The sequence below is a fragment of the Theropithecus gelada genome, chromosome 6, assembly GCF_003255815.1.
Source record: "Theropithecus gelada isolate Dixy chromosome 6, Tgel_1.0, whole genome shotgun sequence".
NCBI lineage: Eukaryota > Metazoa > Chordata > Mammalia > Primates > Cercopithecidae > Theropithecus > Theropithecus gelada.
Window position 1 is genome coordinate 88,766,207 of NC_037673.1, and position 27,767 is coordinate 88,793,973.

The following is a 27,767-nucleotide window of genomic DNA, read 5'->3' on the forward strand; positions in this document are numbered from 1 at the left end:
AGAGAGTCTGCAGAGTTTTACAAGTAAAGTGATTTCTTATTGAGCACTATTTTTTAAATTTATTGAAAACACATTGACAGTAGGCCAAAGTAGGGGGAAAATACCAACAAATCTCTTCCTACTTAGAAACATTCTCATGTTAATTTATATTTATTTCATTTAATAATCTACTTTTTCAAAATGCAATTACAGGATACATGTCATACAATGAGTATCTGAGAACTCACTATCTAATTTAACAGTCTCTTCAAAATAATGTATATCTGCTGAGGAATGGGTGTTTTCTACTGGAGGATAGAGAAGAGAGAGGGAAAGTATCCCAGCTTGTAGGAAGGGAAAAACAAGAAAGTAGCAGTAAGCAGGCAGACCAACAGCCAGAGCAGGGGTGGTGTGGGGAGGGTGGACTTGGAGAGAGGAAGGAGTAAAGAAAGGAAGGTGAGAGGATGACTAATCAAAGGCCTGCTGCATGTTTTGCCTGGAACCTTGCTGGTGGCAACCACCTTGGTTCCACACTCTTTGCTCCTGCTACCGTGAATACACAGATCCTGGTTTGCAAATGTCCAAGATTACTAAGGAATCTTTGTTTTGTTGATCCAACAGGGAGTAGCTCTTATTAAGCCTCATGAGTTTCTAATGAATACATACTGTATTTCATAGTAAGACCTAGTGCTTAAGAATTGTTTTATGTTTTTTTAAATCTCCACAGTACAATAGATAGCTATTTAAAGAGTAGAAGTTTAGGTGAGATTTTACATAGTTAAAAAATATATTTTGCATTAGGTTTGTTATCACATAGAATGCATGTGTACATAAATACCATTTCTGAACCAGCTGGTTGACTCGAAAGCCTGGTTTCAAACTGTTCAAAACTGCCATTAATATTAATTGCCTACATTGTGGCATCTGCTAAATAAAACCAATGATAGTAAATAAGATAAGGAAAATAAATGGCACTACTATCATCGTATGAATATTATGCCTGTCCATAGTACTCTGAAAAAGCCACTGTGCCTACATTATCCCAACCAATAGTCATTAGGAATTAAACCATTATAGTCATGGGCTGTATAGTCATGTTTTGGTCAACAGACTACATGTATGATGGCAGTCCCATAAGATTAAAATACTGTATATCTACTGTAATTTTTCTACATGTGAGTGTGTTTAGAGACACAAATACTTGCCAGTGTATTACAGTTGCTTACAGTATTCAGAAAGGTCACATGCTGTATACAGGTGCGTAGCCTATGATCAATAGGCTGCCTTATATATAGTCTAGATGTGTATAGTAGGTTATACCATCTAGGTTTGTCTAAATAACCCTCTGATGTTTGCATAATTATGAAATCACCTAAAAAATGCATTTTTCAAAATGTATCCCTGTTGTTAAGTGACATGTGACTGTATTTAAGTGCTTTAAGAATAATCTGTCAGCTCTGGAGAATAGCACAGGTTCCTTTATATTACTCCAACAAGTGGGTATTTAGCCCATGTAGTAAAATATATATATGCTGCAGAGTTAAGGTTTCACTTGTGATGGTCACCAAAATTCTTCATGTTTGCTTCAGTACAGATTTTTTCATAACTTTTAAGTGTTTAGTACTATAGAAACTCTATAGTGCATATGCTATGCACATAGAAATACTTTTCCTGCACGTTAAGAGGAGATGATGTGGTCATGTTGGAAATCTATTTACATTCTTTCCCGCCGGGTTCCCATAGTATTGTTGTTAAAGAAATATATATGGTACCCAATATAGAGACTGGCTGGTTGGTTTCCTAACTGAGAAACAGGAGGTGTTATATATACACACATACGTATATATACACACACACATATATACATGTATATATGTGTATATATGTGTGTGTATATATGACATGCCATATATATAAATATATATATTTCTACAGCCATATATATATGGCATGTGTATATATATGGCATACCATATATAAATATACATATGTGTCATATATATATGGCTGTAGAAATGGGGAAAAAGAAATATATACATATATGTATGTCACTGTGATTACTATTCTCGCTATATATATAGTTCTTTTTCCCCCATTCTACATCCATATATATATGGCATATATATGAAGGAAAAAGAACAAAAAAATGAGAAATAGGTATCCCACAAGGGGAGGAAAAAAGGGATTTGGCAATAGAGAAGTATCCATCATTTTGTATATTTGGAAGTGAGTAGGCTTCAATTGTTTCCAGGTACAGAAACAACTATGGAGCAACCATTGTGTTGTTTCATAAAAGAAGGCCATGAACTGGCAACACTGCCTGCCACTGAGGTCACTTGGTCCCACATGAGCAAGGATTTTCATTCAGGGACATTGACACTGATCCTTTCTATAGGGCCACCAATGATGTTTGTTCCACGCTTGTCAGTGTTCAGCCTAGATGCCTTGTCCTTACCATACCCTAGATAGGACGATCGTGATGAATGGTTACTTCCACTGCCGATTCTGAATAGATGTGTGTGAATTAGTATTCCCAGTTTAGATACTGAAAGCAATAACTCCTGGTACTAGCCTGTTCTTACACTGCTATAAAGATATATCTGACATTGGGTAATTTATAAAGAAAAGAGGTTTAATTGGCTCATGGTTCTGCGGGTTGTCCAGGCTTCTGCTTCTGGGGAGGCCTCAGGAAACTTACATCATGATGGAAGGCAAAGGAGAAGCAAGCACATCTTTACATGACTGGCAGGAGAAAGAACATGTGCAAAGGGGGAGGTGTTACACACTTTCAAATAACCAGATTTCATGAGAACTCCATCTGGAGACAGCACTAGGGGAGATGGTGCTAAACCATTAGAAATCACCTCCATGATCCAATCACCCCCTACCAGGCCCCACCTCCAATACTGGGAATTACAATTAAACATGAGATTTGGGTGGGGACACAGAGCCAAACCATGTCACTTCCTTCCTTAAAAAATTTCTCAAAAGCCTACTGAAAGAAAAACTTCTAACATATAATATGACAAAAAATTTAACATACATTAAAACTATATCAATGAGGGATTTTAATAATTTTGAATATGTTGTTTGGCACTCCAGACCTGAATATTGAAACGATAGTCTTCCATTTCAAAGCATCAAAGAATTTCCTTTCTACTTGCCATACCATGACCACATATCTACTTTATAGCTACTTTTTTTCCCCTTTTAGGCACAGATATGTTAAAGAGCAGATCACTCAGCCTATGTTATAATGAATTGTAGGGAAGAGGGGATCCTATTTTCCAGGCTGGACTCTGCTTGTAACTTGCTAGATGATACTGAGCAAATAACCTCACCTCTCTGAACCTTAAATTTCTAAACTATAAAATGAGGGGTTAAGCTAAATCACCCCTAATGCCTTCTGTAGTGTAAACGTTTTATAAAACCATCACTGTGATTACTATTTTCATTATTTCAGGTTGAAATCTGAAACCTAGTTGTAGGGATTACACTCAAACGTTTCAGTTTGGCAGTGTTCAGCTAGCCTTTAGCGGTTTATCTGGATGGGCACACATAATGGTTAAGATGTCTGAAGAAGTACACAAAGTATTCTGTGGTTGACTTCGATAAGACAAAATGCTTTCTGCAGGGTGTGATTCGGATGAGCACACCAGGATACTCAGCCAAACTCATCTGAACTATCCAAACCCCATGATTCTGCAAACTGGGTTGCAGATCTTTAGAGAACAGGCTTTCTCACAAGATTGCTGGCACTTTCTCTTCCAATCCCAGCCAGAAAAACAGTAAGAACAGCCTTTCTCATATCATTTTGGCATTTCTGGTCTTGGTCCAGGCTGGAAAATTAAAGTGCAAAAGCACTTAACTGAACATTTCACAAGGTAAAGAAATGTTCAGTTCAAGTTTAGCTCTCAAATGGACAAGGGGTTCTTCTTTTATTCACCTCATCAAAACCCTAGATGACAAAGAAATACAATGATTTATCTTCCACTTTAAAAATTATCTACTCTAGGTTCCATGTTAGAAGCAAATAAAGCCCTTTATGCTGGCTACACCAGGATATTGCTCAGAAGTGCTAGAATGTTGGTTGGTACCACTCAATTCAGATATCTCTACTTCAAGCCTTAAGTAAATAAATCACAGAAGAATTTTAATCAGGAAAACAAAAATGACTGTTTTAAAATGCAATATATACAACTTACTAAAGTTAACTCAAGCATAAATATATATGCAACTTATAAATAATACACACTTGCTTTTAGCTCTCCCTTGTCACTCCCATATCAGCAGCACCCTTGGTCAGATTTGTTCCTCATTTGCCTTTATTATAGTTTTGGTTTGCCTCTGTTCTCATTTTGGTTTTGGCCATGCACATGTGCAACCCTCATGAGGTCAGCTCTCGATAGCACACACTGCTCCACGTCGAGTTAGGAATTTCATTCTGTAGAGGTGATATGCTAATTTTGGAAATTTCTGTTTCCAATACGGAACTTGTTTAAATCACTATCTTAAACATATAATCATTAAGCTATAATTCTAGCTCTGGCTATTGCCTTTTAAATTTACTAATTTTCGAGTTTACATGACCCTGCTCCAGCATAAATGTCTGTTATAAAATACCTCCTTCAAAATTCCTGACCTAAAAAAAAACAATCCTTTTGTGTCTTTGGGATGGGCAATGATTTCTCTAATGAACACCAAAAACACAATAACCATAAAAAGAAAAAATTAGTTAAACTTCAGTAAAATTAAAACTTTCCAAAAGACACTATTAAGATACAGAAAGGCAAGCCACTAACTGGGAAAACATATTCACAAAACACATATCTGACAAAGTACTTGTATTAGTGTCTAAATAATTCAATAATAAGACAAAAAACACAATGATGAATGAACCAACAATTTGGACAGACACTTCACAGAAGAAGATGTAGAAATGGCAATAAGCATGTGAAAAAGTGTTCAACATCATTAGTCATCGGAGAAATTCAAATTCAAACCATGGTGAAAAACTACTACATTCCCACTAGAATGACTAAATTAAAGAAGCCAATAGTACCAAGTGCTGGTGAGAATGTGGAGCAACCGGAACTCTTACACAGGTTGAATATCCCTTTTCTAAAATACTTAGGCACAGAAGTGTTTCAGATTTTGAATTTTCGGGAAATTTAGAGTATTTGGATTATATGGACTGGTTGAGCACCCCAATCCAAAAATCCAAAATCTAAAATGGTCCAAAGACCATTTTCTTTCAGCATAATGTCAGCACTCAAAATGTTTTGGATCTTGGAACACTGTGAATTTCAGATTTTCAGGGTAGGATGCTCAATCTGTATATTGCTGATGGGAATGCAAAATGGTACCTCTTTGGAAAACAGTTTGACAGTTTTTTGTTAAACATGTGTATTCAACTCAGCATTCCCACTCATAGGTACTTGCCTGAAAGAAATGAAAGCATGTGCTCCTACAGCAAGTGTACTTGAATGTTCGTAGCTGCTTTTTTTACAATAGCCAGTGTCTTTCAACAGGAGAATGGATAAACCAGTTGTGGTATATCCATTCAATGGAACACTACTCAGCAATAAAAACCACTAAAAGGAATAAACTGCTGATACATAGACAAAATGAATTAATTTCAAAAACATTTGCTCACTGAAAGAATCCAGACCAAAACAAAACCACCAGTGTATAATTTCATTTATATGAAATTTCAGGGGGAAAAAAATCTTATCTACAGTAATAGAAAGAAAATCAGCACTTTCCTGGTGTGGAAGTATTGAGAAGATAAGGAAGTGGAGATGGAAATGCTGACTGATAAAGGATATATGGAAATCTGGGGGGTTGTGATGGTTAATTTTATGTGTAAGCTTGACTGAGCCACAAGGTACTCCAACATCCAGCCGAACACTATTCTGGATGTGTCTGTGAGAGTGTTTCTGGGTGAGGTTAACATTGCAATCAGTAGACTGAGTAAAGCAGGCTGTCCTCTCAATGTGGAAGGGCTTCATCCAACCCATCAAAGACCTGAGAAGAACAAAAAGGCAGATTAAGAGGGAAGTCCTCCTGCCCGAGTGTTTGAACTGGGCCATGGGTCTTCTCCTGCTCTCAAATTGGAACTTACAGCACCAGCTCTTCTGGATGTCCTGCTTGCCAACTGCACATCTTGAGACTCTTCAGCCCTCATAACCAAATGAGCCAATTCTGTATGGCATATACATTGTTAACAACACAAATAATATTTTTTGTTAATTAGTTGTTGTTAATAATATAAAAACAGAACCAATAGATATATTCTATATTCTGGAGAACCATGACTTATACAAGGGTGGTGAAAGAGTTCTGTATCTTGAAAAAAAAATACCACATGTTCTCACTTACAAATGGGTACTAACCATTGGGTAAACATGGATGTAAAAATAGGAATAATAGACGTTAGGGAATAAAAGACTAGGGAAGGGAGGGAGTGGGGGACAGGTTGGAAAAAAACTACTTACTGAGGACTATACTCACTACCCGGGTGATGAACTCATTCATAATCCAAACTTCAGCATCACACAATATAACTGTGTAATAAGCCTGCACGTGTATCCCTGATTCTAAAATAAAGGTTAAAATAAAGAAAAATTACTGTATCTTGATTTTGGTAGTAGTTTATAGGGGTGTGTGGGGGGGTGTGTGTGTATTTGTCAAAGCTCATCAAATTCTCCACTTAAAATGAGTGCACTTATCATGTCAATTATGCTTCCATAAAGTTAATTTAAAAGATAGCTATGAACAAACCCAAAGCCTAGCACAAGTAAGTTTGGAAAGATTTTATGGATCTCCCCAGGTCCTACTTTCAACAATAATAGGAAGACTTTCAATATGTGTGGTTTAGAAAATAATTTCTTCCTATTATCTAAAAGGCCCTTGCCACATGATTGTTTCCTGTTGGACATGTCTCAGATACTGCAGCTGCTGAAGCTAAAAACTATATATGTTTTCCCCTGCTTCAAGCCCGGTTACATATATAATACATGTGTTATGAGGTACAGGTACTTAAGCAACTTAACATCTTTGAGCTTTAATTTCATCGGTAATGTGGGAATAGTAATATTTAGTTTATGTCATCAATATCTATCTTTCCAACACTATATTAGCATGGAGAAGTTTATTTATAAATGTGAGAACTGTCACGATTGTGTGATACCTGTACTATTGGGAAAGTCTCAAGGACCCACATTGCCCTCTCAAGAGCTTCCTTTCAATCAATGATCACAATAAACAAAGAAAATAAGGACCACAAACCTTTATTTTATCTACTTTGACCTCAGTCAAATTCAGAAATCTATGTAATTTCTCTGGAGTACTCAAGATGTATGTGAACACACAATCCCAGTCAAAATATTTTATGCAGAATATATCTTTCTTCACAATCTCATCGTTTATTGCTTCACAAACTTCTCCCCAGACTTTCTTTCAAGATTAAAGCCAGGTAGACTATTGCTTTCTAATGTAGTTTATAATTGTGGTAAAATATGTGTAAGTAAAATTCATCATCTTTATTAGTTTGCTAGGGCTGCTGTAACAAATACCACAGATTGGTAGCTTAAACAACAGGAAATTATTTTTTCATTTTCTAGATGCTGGAAGTCCAAGATAAATGTGTAGGTCTGGTTTCTCCATGATCTCTCCCTTTGGCTTGCAGATGGCCACTTTCTCACTGTGTCCTCACATGGTCTTTTCTCTGTGTATGTACATCCCTGGTGTTTCTCTGTGTGTTCGAATTTCCTTTTCTTATAGGACAGTCCCATTGGAATAGGGTCCACCCTACAGTCTCATATTAATTTAACTACTTCTTTAAAGGCACTATCTCCAAATGTAACCACATTCTAAGGTACTAGGGGTTAGGGCTTCAGTATATGAAATTTGGAGGGACGCAATTCTGCCAATAATACCGTTTTAAATGCACAGTTCAGTAGTGTTAAGTACATTCACGTTGTTGTGCAACCAGTCAACAGAACCCTTTTCATCTTGAAAAAGTAAAACTCTATGCCTGTTTAAAAACCCTATTCTCCCCTCCCTGCAGCTTCTGGCAACCACCCTTCTACATTTTGTCTCTGTGAATTTGTCTACTCCATGTACCTCATATAACCAGAATCATACAGCATTTGACTTTTGGTAACTGGCTTATTTTACTTAGCATAATGTCCTCAAGTTTCATCCGTGTTGTAGCACATGTCAGAATCTCTCCCTGCCAGGATGCCAGTGTTGAAGAGGTCCCTCACTGAGGGTCACCGCTCCAGCCAGACAGCCTCTCTGGGCTTCAATAACAGCCACTTCCTCTTGTGCCTTCAGGCCTAGGGATGGTAACAGTCTCCATTGTTATTGGTTCCAGGGTCCTTCATGCCCCTTGTTGAGTCCCCAAAGCCTGGCCACACCTTCATAAATAATCCCTTTATCAAACGCTTCTCCAGTTCTCCTGTTTAAGTGCGTCATCTCTTGCCAAGACCCTGACAGGTCATATATGTATATATCTCATTATAATTATCATTGGGGAAGCTGACTGATAGGTACAGAAGTTTGTTATACTCAATCCTGTCAGCTTTTTTTTATGTTTGAAACTTTACAGAATGAAAAAGTAAAAAGAGAGAGAGCGAGAAAGAGCAAGCATATATATGAGATGAGGACTCATTCTGAAGTAACTAGAAGTAGTACAGGTACGGTTAATGCTTCAGTAAGACCTCGACTCATCACCTGACCACTTGACTTGCTTCTGACCTGAGATCACCACATTACAGACATTTTGAGGTATTTTCTTCTTTGTTTTGTGTGTTTCCCCACCATATCTCATCTACCTGTTCATTTTTCCTCAATTTACTGGCCACTTCTATTATTTCTACTAACCAATTTTGATATTCTTCCCTTCTCTATAAAACACATGCTTCTTTTGATTATAAGGCCCCACTTGATGACTAACAAAGGGAGTATGAAGTATACCTGCAAAATGCCTCCTCTTTTTGCCCTTCCACCAATGGTAAAAATTTGTCTTTTAGTTGGAAAAAAATTTTGCTCAATTCTATATAAAACTAGTGTTATTTTTTTCTAGACATGTTCTCCTTATTCTGATTTGGATTGAAACAGAAAAAAAAAAGAATGAGGAATTAAAATATGTCATTTAAAGGAACATTTTTATCTTACATGTTTAAAGTAGATCCATAGTAGAAATGATCTTGCAGCAACCACCTTCCAACCTATATTGTTTAAAATTCAGTGAGAGGACGGACATCAGTAGGAGGAGTATCAGTGGCAAGCACAGAAGACAAATGGAGACAGAAATAAGGACTGACAGAATGACAGAGCTCAGAGACGGCTCTCAAAAAGAGCAAGAAAGAAGCTGGCGGAATCTACTTGCTATTGGTGAGGCTTTTCCTGGTTCCTCATAACCAACTCCTTGCCTGTTTCTAATCCCGGGGTCTTTGTACTTCTCTCACATTGTAAAAAGTGTATTTTCTTTTCACCTTCTATGCCTCTTCTCTATTAAGTTCTATAAAGGGTTGGAAACATTTGATAGTTCTGATCACACAGCAGTAACCTCAGGCAGATTTTGACTATACTAGGAAAGCTATTTATAATTGTCTCCTTATTGGTTTTTGTTGTTTACAGGAGAGAAGCCCAACTAGCTGTACATCTCCTCAGTTCAACATAACACCCCAGTTAAATATAAATACTTCCTTAAAATACATTGCCAGGATAGAACATGTAAATACAGAGACATTGAATCTCATCTTTTTTCCTGAAATCCTAGTTCTTGAAAAGCAAAGATTTTTCTGTGTGGAAATTGAGCTGCCTATGGTAATTAATTACAAATGACCTAAATTCTTTAAGGAAACATTTATTGAGCACTTATTATGAGCCAGACACTGTTTTAGATGCAGTGATGAGGCAACGGTGAGCAAAAGAAAATCCTGACCTCAAGAAATTTATAATCAATCAAGGAACAAAGATAACCAGAGTCAGTTACCATATAGTGTGATACCTGCAATCATAAGGGTGCATGCAGCATGTGATGGAAAAAGATTAAAAGAGCACATAATCAGATGCAGGGCCTCAGAGAAAGATTTCCAGAAAAATGATCTCTAATTAGGTGAGAAATAATAGTCATGGCTGCTAATATTGATTGAATGCTTGCTAGATCCCACTCTAAGTCCCACTCAATCTTTATAATAGCCCCTAAAGGTATATGCTATTGCTAATATTATCATTATCATCAACAACAACAACACATCATCCTCACTTTCACCATCAAGGCCCAGGAAGGGGAAGGACTGGGAAACGGGGAACCAGGATTCCAATTCAAGCAGTCCCATTTAAGAGCCTCTGCTCTTCACTACAACACAAAACAGCCCCTCTGGGGGAGAAAAGGGAATACCATGAGCAAAGACCCATAGAAAGGAAAGAAAGCATGTTCCATCTGAGGATCTGAAATATAGAAATTCCACGAGGCTCCAGAAAGAGCACAAATGTAATAGGGAGAAGGAGAGAGAAGACTGGGGAAGCAGTCAGGGGTCAAAGCACAAAGGACCATGGAAAACTCATTAAGGAGACTAGACTTAACCCGAGGGCACTGGGACATTAGAGAGCTACAACAGGGAAATAATAAGGACAGGTTCACTAGAAAATCACTCTGAGGGTGATTTGAGAAATGGGTTGAAGGGAAGCAAAATTGGAGGCAGGAAGATCCATTAGGACTTTTTTGCACTAATCCATGAGAGAGATGACAGTAGCCTAAACAATAGGTGATTGTGAAGGGAGCCCAGAATGGAGAGACATGTAAGAGGGAGAATGGTTGGTGGTTAATTGACTGTGGGTACTGAGAGAGAAGGCAGAGTTGTGATGACTCTGCTCCATCTCTTGGCCCCAAGATGGATAATGGCAATACTCATGAAGAGTAAACGCAGAAGATAGGGCAGAATGGAGGGCCTGAGGTCCGTGAGCTTGGCTAGTGGCATGCTGATTCTGAGTGGACACAGGAGAGTCAAGCAGAATGGTTCAATAGATCTTCAGATCTGAAGGTCATGAGTGACAAGTAGACTAGAGATGTTCACTTGAGAGCTCTTGTTCTGCATAAGATAGCCAAAGTCCTGGGTGAATGGACCCAAGGAGAGTGAGTGTAGTGAGGAGAGAAGAGGACCTAAGCCAACACCCCAATAGTATCACCATGTAAGGGCCATAGAGAGACAGGGGAGCTCATAAATGAAGCTGAGAAACCACCAACAGAAAGGCAACAGGAAAAGTCACAGAACATGTGGTCATAAAAGCCCAAGAAAGAGCCCAGGGAAAAGGTCCATGAGATATTTTTTGTGGGAACCATCACGGTGAGCTAGTAATTTCCTTCCATTCCAGTAAAGAAATTTCCTCATGCTCAGAATTCATAAGATCCACAGGCTTAAAATATTTTATTAAAGCAAATCCATACTTCCCAGCTATTCTTTTGACAGATTTTATATGAATTACATTTGTGGAGTAACTCAAGAGAGTATTTGGCTCTAGGAAGATGCTTCTGTTTCCTTTGTGTGTGATACCTACAGCCTTTGTTAATAATAGCTTAAACTCATCTCCATTACCTCTGACATTTTAAAACAATCATAAAGCAATTCTAGACTTTCTATTTTCATGGTCCCATTTAATTTCAAATACATGAGAGAAAGGAACTGTTGCATATTTTGAATAGACTGATTATAATGATATATATGAAACTGAAGAAAAATATTAATGATATTTTATATAAATTTTAGATTTTTTCATTCTATTATCAGTGTCATCTGTTTCCATCCCAAAGAATGGCTGATTAGGTTTGGTTATGTAAATCAAATCTTTGATTCTTTCAAATCTTTTTTGAAATGGAGGTACTGTAGTAACTGAATGTGGAAGGATCTGGTTGACAATTCTGCCATGAAGTTACTGAACATTAAGACATTCTGTTGGGGTGTATTCTACACTAAAAATAGAAATATCAAACTGCATCAATTACACACATCCATTCTCAACTGCCATTGAACAACCCTGATGACTGTTTCATAGTGAAGGAAAGAGAGATGACAAATATCTTTTAATTACTAGAAATTTTTTCATAATTTGAAAAAATTATTAAAATTTACATTTTTAAATGTACTTAGCATAAAAATCACCTTATTCAGGTAAAGTATACAGACAAACATCAATTTGTGAAAATATGTTGAAAACTTGTGAATGAGCTGTTAGAAAAGCATTTTCAGTAGTTTGTGACAGTTCATTAAGCATTTAGAACAGTCCTGCAGGAGCCAGAAAGGGATATGGGGAAACTGAGGAAAAGCTGGGAAATATGACTAACTTATCTCTTCTTTTTCTACTTTTATTTACTCCTGAGTTCATTTTTCCTGTCAAAGGCATGTGTGTTGGCTGACTTAACTGCCATCCTTTTTAATCATGTACAATCTGTTGAGACAAACAAACTTAATTCCAAACAGAAAAGTGGGAAACACTTAAGATATACAGAAACTGTGCAGCTCAGAGAAACATAGGGATGTCTTGTGAGACAGGCAGTTCACATGAAATAAAGGAGAAATTCAACAGGAAGATGGAATATTATTTGGTCATGTTATAAGGAACAATTACGTTTGCTATAAATTTAGATTTTTAGTTGGCTGTTATATCCTTAAATTCGTGAACCTTTCTGTAACAAAGCCAAAACATATTTTTGTGCTCTACTTCCTGATCTTCCTTCACTCTGACTTTCCCTTTCAAACCTGTGCCTTCTTTTATCCCTAATCTCCCTGTGACAGCAGCTTGTAAATTTCAAGTTTTCTCCATTCACATTTGCCACCCACCCTGCCATCAACACCTCACTCACAGATCCTTAGGTTTCCAGATCTGACCTGGCATAACCTTGAGGCAGCCTTCCATGATTGACAGTAGTTGCATTTATAGCATTATTTCTCAGAGAGAGGAAAAGACCAGAAGATTAGCAGTGGCAACTGCCAAGGAATTTTATGTACAGAATTGTGGGTTATAGGAGCTTTTCTGACTTGTACAGGAACAAAAATTCAGGTCATTCCTAATACAGATTAACTACACAGCATTCTGTGACTTTTCTGGGTTTTGTTTATTTGGTATCTAAATTTTTTTTCTGCCTCTTCCAACTTGACTGGTAGTGTTTGATGTGGCTGGTGATGGGCGGTAAGAAGGAGATTGGAAAGGTGTAGGCAGTCTTGATTTCACTCCTTTACTTCTTCCTTCTCCCTAAATTTTGTTTCCTGTCCTTCCATCCCTTTCCCCTCACCTTTCCAAATCCTTTTGTCCTGGTTTTTGTTTGTTTGTTTGTTTGTTTGTTTTGTTTTGTTTTTAACCATCTTTCACCCATCCCCAAATACTGAAGAGTGGAGAACAAGGCCAGAGTGAAAAGATGTGATTAGACTTGGGGAAACGATTTCAGTTCCTCCACACATAGACAGATACAACTTTACGTGTAAACTTAAATCATAATCTCCTGCAGAAAAAAATAAAATTATCTCTTTCTGGTATTTTAGCCAGAATAAAAGTCACTGAAATATGCAACCATTTTCAAACTCAATTTGTTATCATTAACATTAACAGCAGTATCAGTCCAGCTTTAAACATGATTAAGCATTATAACCAATCCCATGTGTCTTCAAACATCCTGTTGACAGAATACTGCCGGCCTTTTAGTAATGCAAGGAGCAGAGCCTACATCTGGATAGGTACAAGTATTTTAAGTTATTTGCTTTTAAAATAAACATTTGACTGGCAGCTCAAATTAGATTGCATGTATGCATTAAACTCTCCTTTAATGCTGACATAAATTTTTAGGCTGCTGTTTAACTAGAGTCACAGATTCCTACAGTTGTTGTTTTCCCCCCACCCCCTTTGGATTCAAGGGATCGTTTAAGGTCTACAAAGATGTCTTTCTCTGTATAAAATCAGGAATACCAACCATCTCATCCTCAGACTGAAAGAATGGCTCCTGCTCAGTGATTAACGGAACTCTGAATTAAAAACTAGATTCTCCGAGGGGTGCTATTTTCTATTAACAAGAAAAAATGTCAAAGTGAGAGGTAAAACTGTATTTTCTCAGAACCCAAATATATTTCCACTCATATCCCTATCATAATCAAGGAAAAGAAAATTCTTTTTATTTTTGTATGTTTTAAGATTTTTTTTACTTCAGCTTTTAGGTGCTCTCTTTCATGTATTTATTGTTTCATCTACCAAGTAAAAAAGACAAAGAGAGAAAATATGTGTACATGTATGAGAGAGGGAGGGCAAGGGGATGAATAGAGACACATCAAGATAGAAGGGGAGTGTCATGGGAGAACATGCAAAATTGAAAACTATTTCTTAAGGCTAGTTTTAAGCATTGCTTTTTTTTTTTTTTTTTTTAGATGAGGTCTCACTATGTTGCCCAAGCTGCTCTCAAACTCCTGGCCTCAAGCAATTCTCCTACCTCCGCCTCCCAAGTAGCTGGGATTACAGACGTGAGCCAGTACACCCGGCCACATTGCTTTCGTGCGTTAAATTGCTCTTGTCACTCCTGGACAATAATTCCTTTAAAACAAGGATAGTTTGGATTTCTATGCTGGATATATGGTTTACTCTGAGTCTTTTATATTTGTATTTCTAAATTATACTTCTCATCACAACCATCACAGAACACATTCTATTATTCTATTTATGGAAGAGTGAACAACGATCCATTTCTGCTTAGATCACCTGTGTTTTAACAAAAGTTTTTCTGGAGGGGTGTGAAATCACCTCATCTGATTTTGAAATTTTCTCCTATTTTCTTTCCTTCTTCTCAGCATCACATTAGGATCCTCCATTTTGTCCCTCTCATTGGCAAAGCACAGTGTGGCTTGGAATGAGGGGACTGTGTGGTTGCCAGGGTGACCCCAAGGACTAGTTTTAGCACATACGGTTCTGCAAATGGAAGTTCCTCAGTCAGACCCAATGGCAGGAACGAAGATTTGCAAACTCGCCCAGGGCAAAGCTGGTATAAAGTTTCAGATAAATGTTCAGAATTAACCACCTCCTGTTACTCCTACAAAAATAACACCATGAAAAGAATTTTCCATTTTTTATTATCTTGCTGAGTGATCTTTTTTCTCTCTATAAAGAAGAAAAAAAAACATACTCATAGTTATAGGAGAAAGAATGTTTCTTGCTTTCAGGGGCATTGGTAATAGAGTTGATGAATATATGCAGAAGACTATGTAAATGTTTAACAGCAAGAGGGTTTAACAGCAATGAGGGTTTAAAAGTCCTCATTTTAATTAGGGAAGGATCAGGAAACAGCAACAAGTTAGTCAGGGACTCGAGAGTTGCCACTTTACATCACTTGGTCAAAGACTAATGGGCAATATCTTCTGTTAATATTCTGACTGTTTCTTTAACTTTATGAATTTTTCCACAGAAACCGTACTTCTACGCCTCCACTGGGACAATCACTGGGTAGAAATACTAGAGAAAAAGTGGACGTGGAGTGGTCAGTCTGGGTCCCATGCTCCCCTTGAAGAACTACATTTTGCTTTGTGCTTTTTCTGGATTTTATGCAAATTTGTCCTGATTCTGTATTTCACTAAAGCAGAAGCCAAAAAAGTGTTTACCGATTAGGATATATTGGACAGTTTTCACGTTTTCGTATTTGACAAGTGGCATTTCAGCTTAAACTGCATGGGTCTTTTAATATTACAGGATTTGAGTTATTTCAGTGATTCCAGGGTAAGTAATGCTCCTGCTTTTAAAAAATGTGAAACAGCCTAATGAATTAAATCATTGCATGCTTTTAAACTCAAAAAACATTTAACATGCCAAGATTTTCAAAAACCAATATGTTCAATTGTTATCTAATGTCATAAGCATTTTATGCTAAATATAAATTATCAAATGTTTTTTCAAGTTATTACTAGTCATTTTTTCTAATTGACAGCTATCCTTAATATTAAATAAAAGAGATGCTTCAATTTACCAAGTAATGTGAGGTGAATAATTTGCTTAGTAGATACATATTTTCAAGATAAACCACTATCAAAGCCATAAAAATTATTAAGACATTAGAATGTTTAGGAAAAAAAAAAATACCCTGTGGAACTCCCCAGTCATAATATCCAAACACAAAAATAATTGATTCCAAGCCTATAGCTACTTCAAGGAGTCCAATGTTCCTGGTACTATGTCATGAATTTTCTTATTGACATTCAGTACAACTGTCATATTGTGTTTGGGAAAAACTAAAACGTAAAAAATAGCATTAAAAAGTAGAGTAAAAATCATTTGACAGATGTTCCTAGCTTTGGTTTGGACAGTTGGCATTAGAGATAAACATTCATAATCTATCTCGTCTTGTTTGACAAATATCAGGATATGTTTCTTTAAACACCAAACTCTAGTATTTAGGGATTTTCAGAAGTGTGACTAGATCTTTTAGTTCACATCAGACTAGAAACACACTTGTTCATTCTGTCCATTTCAGAGGCAAAATAATGACAGATACCAGATTTACCATCAGGTTTATTCCCACAAATATCAGTCCTGTCATTGTCTTCTTAGCAATATACTTCCCCATGGATTGTATTGTCTCTTGGTTAGCAGAAACTACTGCCACTTCCCCTCCAGAAAACTCCCCAAAGTTTAATGTGGAAGCATTTCCCCAAGATGTTCAGATCCCAAAACCTCCCACTAACTGGAATTAATTACTTACAATATAAGAGCTTATCAACTTAACCCTCCAGGATCACTCTAGATGTCAATATTATATATATGTTTTAAGATCCACGTTTCAATTTATTGAAATTATCTTGCAGAGATGCCAGGCACACTTGGTTATGTTTCTCTTCCAAGTTGATCACATTTTAGTGTTTCTTCTGAATATTTCTGATGTCTCCCATAAATCCACTTCTGGGCAAGTAACTCCTCAATAGCCTATTTCTAATGCCACTTAAAGCTTTCCTTATTTATCAAGGTTACAGAGTGCAAAGAAAAGTATTCAATTACATGCATTAATTTGATGTAGGTAGTATAGATAGTTAACCAGATTTGCTTAAACTTCAAAGTGATTTTTATATCAACCATCTCACTTGTCCAATCATACTGCCAGGATTTAAATATTTTGTATCAATAATAATTATATCTCACAGGGTTTTCTGTGAGGAAGCACTAATAAATGAAAGATCTGGTCCTTGGAGAATATATAAATGGTATGTATATATAGATCAAAATAGAATATAATTATTTTGTACAAATCTCAATTATCTGGCCTCTACAATTAATTTTCAAAAATAATTATTAGGTATTCTATAAGAATAATGGCTAAATCTCTTAGAATTCTACTATTCAGAGCTATTGATTTGGAATTCTTAAAGTTTTTAAAAATTATTTCCTTAATCACTTGTGGAAAATTGCTATTCTTAAAACACCTTCACTACTTCCAAGTTGATACATTCCTATTCTTTATTTTTGTTGTTGTTGTTAGAGACAAAAATTTGTTTGAAGAGTTCAGTTTCATTCATTTGGTGACTTTCATTTACAAGTGGATGTGTTTTTCTTCATAGCATCCCTTTTAAATTGATTGTCTAAATCTATCTTTTCCCTCTAGCCCTTTTCCTAGAAGCCACTCCTATTTTCCTACGCCTTTACCTATATGTCTTAGACACATATATAATTACATTTTTATCCTTTACACTTCTAGTATACTTTTTCCTTAGATGTAGTTATATAAGCTTTCTTTTATGAGAACATATTGAATGTTTTATTTTTGTAGTATAAAAAGGAGATCTATAGATGGGCGTCAAGAGGTCTAGAAACCCTCTGAACGTTTATGAAAAACCTGTATATGTGCATTTGTGGAGAAAGTCCACCGCTTCCAAAAATTCTCAGAGGGTTTGGAAGACAAAAGAACACACACTTCTAGTGCGGACAGTGCTCAGCACACCAGCACCCCACGTTCACACGGCCCACACAGCTCCACCGGCCCTGGCTCGTCTGCTGTCTCCAGGTGGCAGCTCCATTTCCCTCAACTAAGAACAGGGATGAGATTGACCCAGAAAGATGCCTTCTGTCATACAAATGTTGAGGTTTAACAAGTTACTGGTTCCCAAGTGTATCTAGTTCACCCAACTTTTCACAGGCTTTTCATGAACCAGGACCAGCCCCACTTTTGCAGCCAGGGCAAAGGGAAATGGTTTTTTGGAATTCCAAACTAGAACATAAATGAGGCTTCTCATTCTAAAAATTGCAAGGAAGTTATGTGGAGTCTTTTTTATTCTGTGCTCCATTGTATTGTGGCCTAAACAGGCTATTGCCGACAGGCCTAAGAACCTACCCACAGTTATTTTCAAGGAAAATGCACTACAAGTTCCAACCTGATTTCTAGTTGGGCCTTGCCAATATAGGTCATTCTAAGACAAGGTAAGAAAAAAAAAATCATTTTATTTTGTTGCTTTTTAGTCTTTCCTCTGAAAGATTATCATTGAGTTACTCCAGCTCTGTAACTCTAGGCAAACCTTTATTCTTCTTTCCAGCCTTACATAGCCAACTCTATAGCCTAACCCGATCCGAACACCCACAGACATTGCTTCTTCTGCCCTATCTCCCTGCCTAGCCCCACTCTTCAAGGATAGGGACTCCTCCATCTAACATTGTGCCTAGTCTAGACTAGAGTTCTGTAAATGTTTGCTAAGCACATAAATAAATGTAACTAATTTTAAACTCAGTTTTTCATTTAGCCATTGTGTATTATGACGTTTTCACATATGTAACCCGAATTGTTGATAAAATAAGATACACAAACACAGTGTTTAGGACACTATTTGAGTTCTCATTCTGTTAATGGATTTTTATACTTTGGTAATACAGTTTTTTTACTGAATCCATACACGATGAACAGAAAACTTTAATATGACCATAAATTTCATAGCTTTGGTCTACTTTATCTACCAGGATGTTAAGGGTGGACCATTTCTATCTTCGTTTCTGGGATGGAGCCTAAAAGAGAGAGAACATTGATGAAAGATATCCCCCTTTCTAAAGTGAAGTATTGTACCACTTATGCATGACATACAAAAAGAAGGGGTTAAAGCCAATTTTGTGACCTTTAGCCCAAAACCCACTGAGGGTATAAAAAGTTTGAGATTGAAAGGCTGTTCAAGAGAATGTCCTTGGAGAAAGGAATTGGAGTGCTATGGCATTTCTCTCCTGCTACCTACGGGGAAAGGGAGGAGGCTGTTTTCTCCTTGTGTCAAGTCAGGTGGGAGGAGCTGGTGTGTCTCTCCTGGGGTTCAGAGACCCAGTGAACTGGTAATTAAGTCACACAGAAAAAAATAGACAAGGGAGAAACAGCTAAGTGACTGATGGCAGCTTAGAAAGAAAGTCGTATTGAGGTAAATTGTAGCTGCACACATGATAGTAGAGACAAGGATATATAGGCATTTCTCAGGAACCAGCTGTTGGCTATGCAGGACAGAACAAGCCGGGAGCCGTTTAGATTTTGGCTGAGAGAACTGCATGGAAGGGATGAGGGGATGGTCTACTGCATGCCCTGAGGCTGAGGGAAAAAATTAAAACAGCCAGGTGGAAGATGGACAACACATTGCTTTTGTCATAGGAAGATTACGCAAGTGGACCCAATGGGACAAGCTTCATAGACCCATAAAAGTATCCCTTCGCTTTTCAGAGTCAACTTTGAACAACCGCCAAAACCAGAGAATCCAATGCCAGATCATGGTATTTCTTGTGTGTCCCCTCTCTTCCTTCTTCCTTCCAATCTTGGAAAACCCAGAGACAGCCACATGGAGTAAATAGGGGAGAAGAAATGAAATATAAGAACATAAAGCCATTCTCCACACCTGCCTCTCACTGCAGATTCAAGCCGGAACAGGCCAAGCCAGAGGAGAGGAGAAGCCTTAATTTGACATGAAGTATAAAGTTTTGCTATTACATGGGATTTAAAATGAGAATTTGTTTTATGACTAGACGGCCTAGGAGGCTTTTGATTTTCTTAGAGTGACTAGAAAAGTCATGGAACTTGCCGAATATTACCTCCAAGGGGTGGAGAAGATCTACCCTCATCTACCAAGAGCAGGTGTGAATGAGCAGAGGGACAGGGGAGCACTTTCCAGTTTCAGCCTATCCTGTGGGTTTCTGTTATTTTGACAGATACATAGTCACCTCCATAATCCAAAATTATTCTTCAAAGTGGTAGCCATCAGTAATTTGGTAATTGTCATGTTACTTGAAATGTTTTCTCAGAAAAAAATGGTCGTTCACACTCGTATTACCCAAGCTTTCACTTCCAAAATACATCTTACAGTTAAAGAGCCAAAACCATTGGTGACATTATTATTATCCAGAAAAATACTTTTCTTAAAAACCATTTTTGCAATAATACAAATAAATGCCACCCAAAGATATTTTAATATGTGGCTCTGTGGAACAGGTCTCGTTTAACTTTTTTATTTTATAAGCTGCATTAAATTCACCAGCGGGCATGGAAACAAAACTATATTCTAAATGATCTTCCATAAGCAGATCTATAATTCCATAAGGTAAAATAGATTCTCAGCATATTGTAAATGAACAAATGATATGCATTTTTAGATGAGAATAATGGTGTGTCTATAAATCATTATCTAGCTCATGCTGAAAATATAAACAGCCCCTAAAGAGTTAATTCAAAAATGACATATAAGAAGATTTGTTTTCTCTCCAGTGACTAAACTTAGTCTCACCATCCACCTGGTTGGTCTTATCCTCTAAGGTGGGAAAAAGACAGCCAGATGTAAAATCTGGGAAATTTTCCAAATTCAAACTAAAAAAAAAAAAAAAAAAAAAAAAATGGGTGCTGAATACAAAGTATCCTTCTATTTGCAATAGCACTTCCAAATAACGTTCCTGGCATCAAATATGTCTACATGACAAAACCCAGGTAGGTCAAAAAGGAAAAACTCTGTTGATTTGGCCTGTAGATTGCCTTTTGAGTCACACTACATTGCTCCTTCGCTATTCCCAGTTTCTCCATACCCTGATACCTCTGTGTGTTGATCCTGATGGAGTTTTTGCTTTTGCTGATAGATTACGCCATCAGAAGATCTTCCATCTCTTCAAAGTTCTGAGAAGACTTACATTTCTGCAGATGAGGTGAATAGGAATATATGCCATGTTGAGAAACCAACCATCAGGAGTGAGTGGAAAACAGCCTCAGTGGGAATGTGTCCTGCACCGTTGTCCACCAAGACCTTGGGATGTGGGGCTGCCTCAATGCCTGTTTGAATTTTCCTTTGGCTCTATTTCCTCAGGCTGCTGCCACACATTACCCTCCCGATTACCTTTGCTCAAATACCTCATCTCAGTACCACCGTCTGTCAACTCCACTCCTTCTAGGTTTATGCCAGCACAGTTAATGCCACCCAGAAACTCCTCACACTTAAATCTCCTTTGCTCTCATTAAAACATCTACGGGATTCTCAGCTTTGGCATGCTTTGGATTTCTCTTTTAGGCACTGTAACAGCCTCTTGTACAGTGACAATATGCCCTCCACTTTTATATTTACTTATAACCCTAGTTAATAGACTCTTGTTGGGGAATCATATCCATGTATATCCTTGAATTCTTCACTTGCACAACACACATAGACATTCATATATACTCTTTTCACAGGTGCACCAGAATCAATTTGAGTACCATCCCCAATGTGCCTTCTCCCTTAAGCCACCATCCCCCAACTCTGGCTTCTACTGCTTCTCTTGCTTTCTGCTGGGAGCTGCTTTGGCAAGGCATAGGCTGTTGCCGCAGTGCTAAAGCCAAAAAAAATCTCCATGCACTTCACCAATTGACAGGAGAGAGCCTCGTTTTTCCAGCAGCTGTCCAGAAGGGCGGGATAACACAACCCATAATTTACCTGGAGTCAATTTCTTTGATTTAAGCCAATGAAATGCAGAAGAAGGAAAAGAACTAGCAGATGAATACTCATATCTCTGCAGAACACTCTTCCAGGACGCAACGCTCTGAAGAGCCTCTCTGGAGACCTGACAACCAGATCTGTTTTGTTTGTTGCCGTTCCACAATGGACCATGTTGGGTTTGCTCTTTTCCTGCCCGCCTGTCTTCCATTTTGCCCACTCTTGCTTTCCTAAGATTACACTTTCCAATAAACCATTAGTAGTTACCTTTTGTTTTCTAAGAGACCTATGTAAAGATAGTGGAAGATAAGCTTTTTCGTCCTTCAATTCAGGAAAAAATATGGCTTTCAAAATTCCTCTACTATAACTGCTTATTCAGTCCTTGGATGTTTTCCCTTTGTCATAGGTCACTCATTTGGACTTAGCTGACTATATCATAAAGCCTTCTTCCCTCTCATTTAAGTAACAAAGATCTCCCAGAGACCTAAAAAGGTTAGCGAGCTCCTTAAGAGCTTAATTATGCTGTGCTTTTGGTGGGTGTACTGAAAACCTGGGTTTTTTTGTCTGATTTACCAAAGTTTTTTTGTAACTACATGAATGCAATGAGTAAGGTGATTCCATATTCTTGTTGTGCCATAGATATGAGCAAAGGTGAATCATGAGATATTTATATATTTTATGTAAATGTACTGGCTTATCCCAGTTTACCAACATAGACACAGTTCTGTTCCTTTAAACTGGTTAAGATTGTTGGCGAGAGTAGGGGAAGAAAATCTATGACTTAGTTTGAATGTTTTTTATTATATCAGACAGCTTTTTCCCTAATGTTTAGTGTCTCCATTTTAACTGCTAAATGAATGGAAATTTTATTTTTTTATGTGGTTCACTTCATTTATAAATGTGTGCCCTGAAGATCTCAAGATCTCAACATCATATTTTATCAATGTAGTATATGTTTTTAATCATCAATAATTATTTGTCCAAGTTGAGTTAATATCCTTGATTCTGACTAAATGAGGAAGTTGGTAGGAGGGGTCAAGAGGAGGTTCTTTGGAAATAATCAGAATCAGATCAAGACTGAATTTGCTAAAGCTGATGTCACTTTATACTGTCAGATTTATGTACATGAGGACCGAACTGGACATTTCTCCTTTTTATGTTGTATTGAGTTGTTCTTTAAATTACAGAATTAAATGCTCAAAGATGAAAACTTTTGAGTTACAGTGTCCCTGAATCAAATGCTGTAAAGATAAAGTAGCTTTGCTGTTATGTCTGTCAAAGCCTTCTAGCTATACTTCACATTTGGCGCTTTTATATTTGTTCTTCTATTTCTATTTTGTTAAATAAAATGTTGGAACATATACCAAGAAACACAGATTGTCCATAGCAGCATGAGACTTGGGCTGTGGTTGGAAATAATTTAAATTAAACATTACATGAACACTGAAGAAGTTTCCAACTTCCCAATTTAACTTGTGTATAAATTATACCCCCCTCAAAAAAATGCAATACAAGAATATTATACTGAGGCATCTAGGTATCTAAATATATGATTGCTAGATGGATGAATAGATAAATAGATAGATAGGTCAATCTATATTTGTGTAAAAATTATACTTAAAATGAAAATTAAATATATTCTCATTTTAAACAAAAGATTACTAAATCTCATGAGAATAAAATGCCAAACATAGAAAAGTCCCTAGAACATAAATCATGCTTGAAAAAAATTATCTTGCCTAAAATATAAATTATGCTGTTAAAAAAATACCTAAATTATACATCTTGTGACCAGGTAAATATCATTCAACGATCAGGATGTCAATAATCCTGCAAATGCTTTCCCAGTTGGGCAACTCTCAGTATTCCTTTTATTCCATAGTTCTGCAAAATGCTGTGTTGCTTATCAAGTTTTAAAATAACTGCTTCCGTGTCCACATTTTGGCAGCCACAAACTGTGGCGTGACTAGAACTTTGCTCATGTTACTTTGGATTCACAGGCTGTGTCTAAATGCAGCCTCTGAATTGGAGTGCTGCATGCTGAATCTAGCCAAGTTGGTTGCAGAGACCTTCATCAAATGTTAAGATATCAAAATGATGAAATTATTAAAGCCTTTTTAAATCTATAGACCCAGGCATAGTCTAGGCCAAGTCCCAACATGTGCTACAGAATGACAGAAGATATTGGTAGGCTGATGTGACTCTTGGAATTAGTAACAGATAACCCTAATTGGAGGGTGGCAGGAAGTACATGTCTTAAGAAACAGCCCTGACCTAATCACACATAGGGTTACCAGAGAATTTTCCTAAAGATAATTCTCTCTGGCCCATTTACAATCCTCTCTACAAGGGAAAGACCCCAGAGAAAAAAATCAGTACACCAATTGGACCATGTAATGAATAATTTGTGCCATAAATTTGAAGACTAAGTGAAGAAATTTCTAGAAAACAATAACTTACCAAAACATACTCAAGGTGTTAACAACCCAAGTGGTATTGTAACCATAAAAACTACTGCAGTAGAGTTTTAAATCTTCCCACAAAGGAAACAATGGGTCCAGATAATTTTACAGGCAATTTCTACAAACGTTTTAGGGCACAACTAATTTCAGTCTTACACAAATTCTTCCAGAGTATAGGAAATACAAGAAAGAGAGGACAATAAATTTTATGTTATTTTATAAAATCTCCATACCAAAATCAAGGGCAATATGAGAAAGGAAAATTATAAACCAATCTCATTCATGTGCATAGATTCAAAAATCCCAAACAAAACATTAGTAAACTCAATTCATTATTGTATATGAAATACACTATCATTCAATATTCAGTGTCTATCATTATGTTAAGTGAAATAAGTCAGACACAGAAAGACAAATACTGCATTATCTCACTCATGTAGAATGTAATGAAATTGATCTCATGGAAGTGGAGAGTTGAATACTAGTTACTAAAGTCTAGGAAGGGTTGTGCGGAGGGAGAAATGGAGATAGGTTGGTCAACAGTTACAAAGTTATGGTTAGATAGGAGGAATAAGTTCTAGTATTCCATGGCAAGCAAGGTGACTATAGTTCACAAGAACATATGGGATGTTTCAAAATACAGTCATGCATCTCTTAAAGATGAGGATACATTCTGAGAAATGCAGCATAGGCAGTTTTGTCCTTGTGCCAATATCATAGAGTGTACTTACACAAATCTGGATGGTATACCTATTACACACCTAGGCTAGATGGTATAGCCTGTTGCTCTTAGCCTACAAACATGTACAGCATGTTACTGTACTGACTACTTTAGGTAATTATAATGCCTGGTAAATATTTGTGTATCTAAACATATGAAAACATAGAAAAAGCACAGTAACAATATAGTATGGGACAACCATCATGCATGTGGTGTAGTCATTGATTAAAATGTTATGTAGTACATGACTATAGCTAAAAGAGAGGGTGTTGAATGTTCTCACTAAGAAGAAATGATAAATACATGAGGTGATGGATATGCTAATTATCTTAATCTCATCATTATACATTGTATACATGTATCAAGATGTCATACTATATACCATGAATATGTACAATTATTGTATATCAATTAAAAATAAAATAAAACTTTTAAAAAAGAATTCAAAGTTGAGTCTTATGGTTTCAACTCTGACACCTGAGGAGCTTAAAGTTGTTGCTCCCACCCTCACAAGGAAAACCTGGACAAAATGAAAAATCAAAAATGTTTCTTAAATCTATCAGGTAAATGAAGTTGCAAAGACAAACTGCCACCCCAAAATCTGGAGAGAGGTATATCCAGAAATATACAGCAACCAGTATCTACAGGATCTGCGTAACTAGAGCAGAAGTTGCTGAAGCCATAACCTACACGAACAATTAAATTGTAATTGTGACAATTGCTGAAGACTAAGGGTAAACTAAAATGGGAGTGAGAAACCCCTGGGAACCCAGATTTTTCTGGGCTTTCCCTTCAGGAAAATCATTACCTCAGTGACCTGAAAAAGTTTATCTAGTCCTAGAGATGCATGAAGAGATTCAACTCAATAACTATCATAAAGAGTGTGAGAAATCTGTCAATGTTTCAAAAACAGGCTTATATATAAAACAATCACAGAACTGATACTGTAACATTTCTGGTTTTCTTGCTTTGACTTTTTCTATGTCTATAAAAAACAACATATTTTTAAATGTCGTAGGTAATTTCCTTGGCACCTTTTGACATCAGTCATTGTGTCTTCTAATTCCCTATGTTTTATCTGTTATCAAAATTTGCACTTGTCATTTATCTCTCTGTTGTTTTCTCTGAAATGTGTACTAAGATGTATAGTCTCCAAATCCAGATGAGTCAAAAGCTGTCCCTCTATCATTAAACACAGTGCATTGCACTCTATTTTTCTTTAGTTATGGAGTATTCTATAAGAAAATGCTTAAATCTATTATGCTTCATTTTATGCAATAAAAACAGCTTTCTCTTTTAAGCTGCTACACATTTTGGTGATAAGATGTTGGTTTTTTACTAGTATTATTCTTGAACACACTTCTCTGAATGAAACTGTGAACTTCACCTTTTTTCTTTTCTCAATTGGTTCTCCAAATATAACAAACTCAGTTAATTTCTAGTTGCTAGAAGGTCTGGAACTTGGGAAACCAAGTGCTGCTATTTCGTTTCTTGTGCTTCTCTGAAAAGCCTAAGGTTTAAAACTATAATAACAACCTTGGCTAATGGAAGCTGTCCTTTGACTCAAACATCTATTTCAGCACTTAAGATTAACAGACATCGTATTTATATACTTAGGATGTACACTCCTAAATTAGGAATAAACTATACCCTATGGTGTGGATTCAAATTAGATATTTAAATTAGTAGTTTTATAGTTTTGCATGCTTTACCGTGTATAATTTTAAGTGACATAAATATGCTTAAATGGTTGTGTTTGAAGGTTAAGCTACCACATTAAAATTTCTTTATTTTTCATGTCCTTATAGTAATCAACGGATTCTAATTTTACTCAGTGTATTAACCTAAAAACATTCTGATTTTTCTTTGCCTTAATATTTTAGTAATTCTCACCCCCATGATGCTTTTCTAAATGGGTATACACAAAGGTCATACCATTTTATGGAGGGTTTGTGATTTATTTTTAAAATAGAGAAAGACTAGACAGGAAGGATAAAAAGGAAAAAGTTGGGGTCAGGGAAACATCTTTAATTGTAACAACATGATCAGAGCTGTAATTCTATCCCTTTGGATTTCTAGCTATCACTACCTGTTTGTTCTTGTGGTCATGTTCTGATTTAGAACCTATTGTTGCAAAATTATCTATCCCTAACGAGATTTGGGTCTGAGAACTAAGTCTTTGAACATTGATAATTACCTCTGCTAATTATTAAGGCAGTGTATTCATTTTCTATTGCTGCTATAACAAATTACCACAAATGTAGTGTCTTAAAACAACACAGATTTATTATGCTACATTTCCGGAAGGCAGAAGTTCAAAATGAGATTCACTGGGTTAAAATCAATGTGCCAGTAAGGCTGTGTTCCTTTTAGAGGCTGCAGAGGAGAATTTGTTTCCTTGCCTTTTCCAGTTCCTAGAAGACACCCACACTTTCTTTGGTTCATGATCTCCCGTCTCCATCTTCAAAGTCAGGAATGTCAGGCCAAGTTCTTCCCATGCTGCCATTTCTCTAGTTCTCTCTTCCAACCCCCACCTGCACTTTTAAGAATGTATGTGATGACAGTAGCCCACCTAGAATAACACAGGATAAGCTTTCCATCTGAGGTCAGCTGGTTAGCAACATTCATTCCAACTGAAATTCTAACTCCCCTTTGCCATTGTCTTAGTCCATT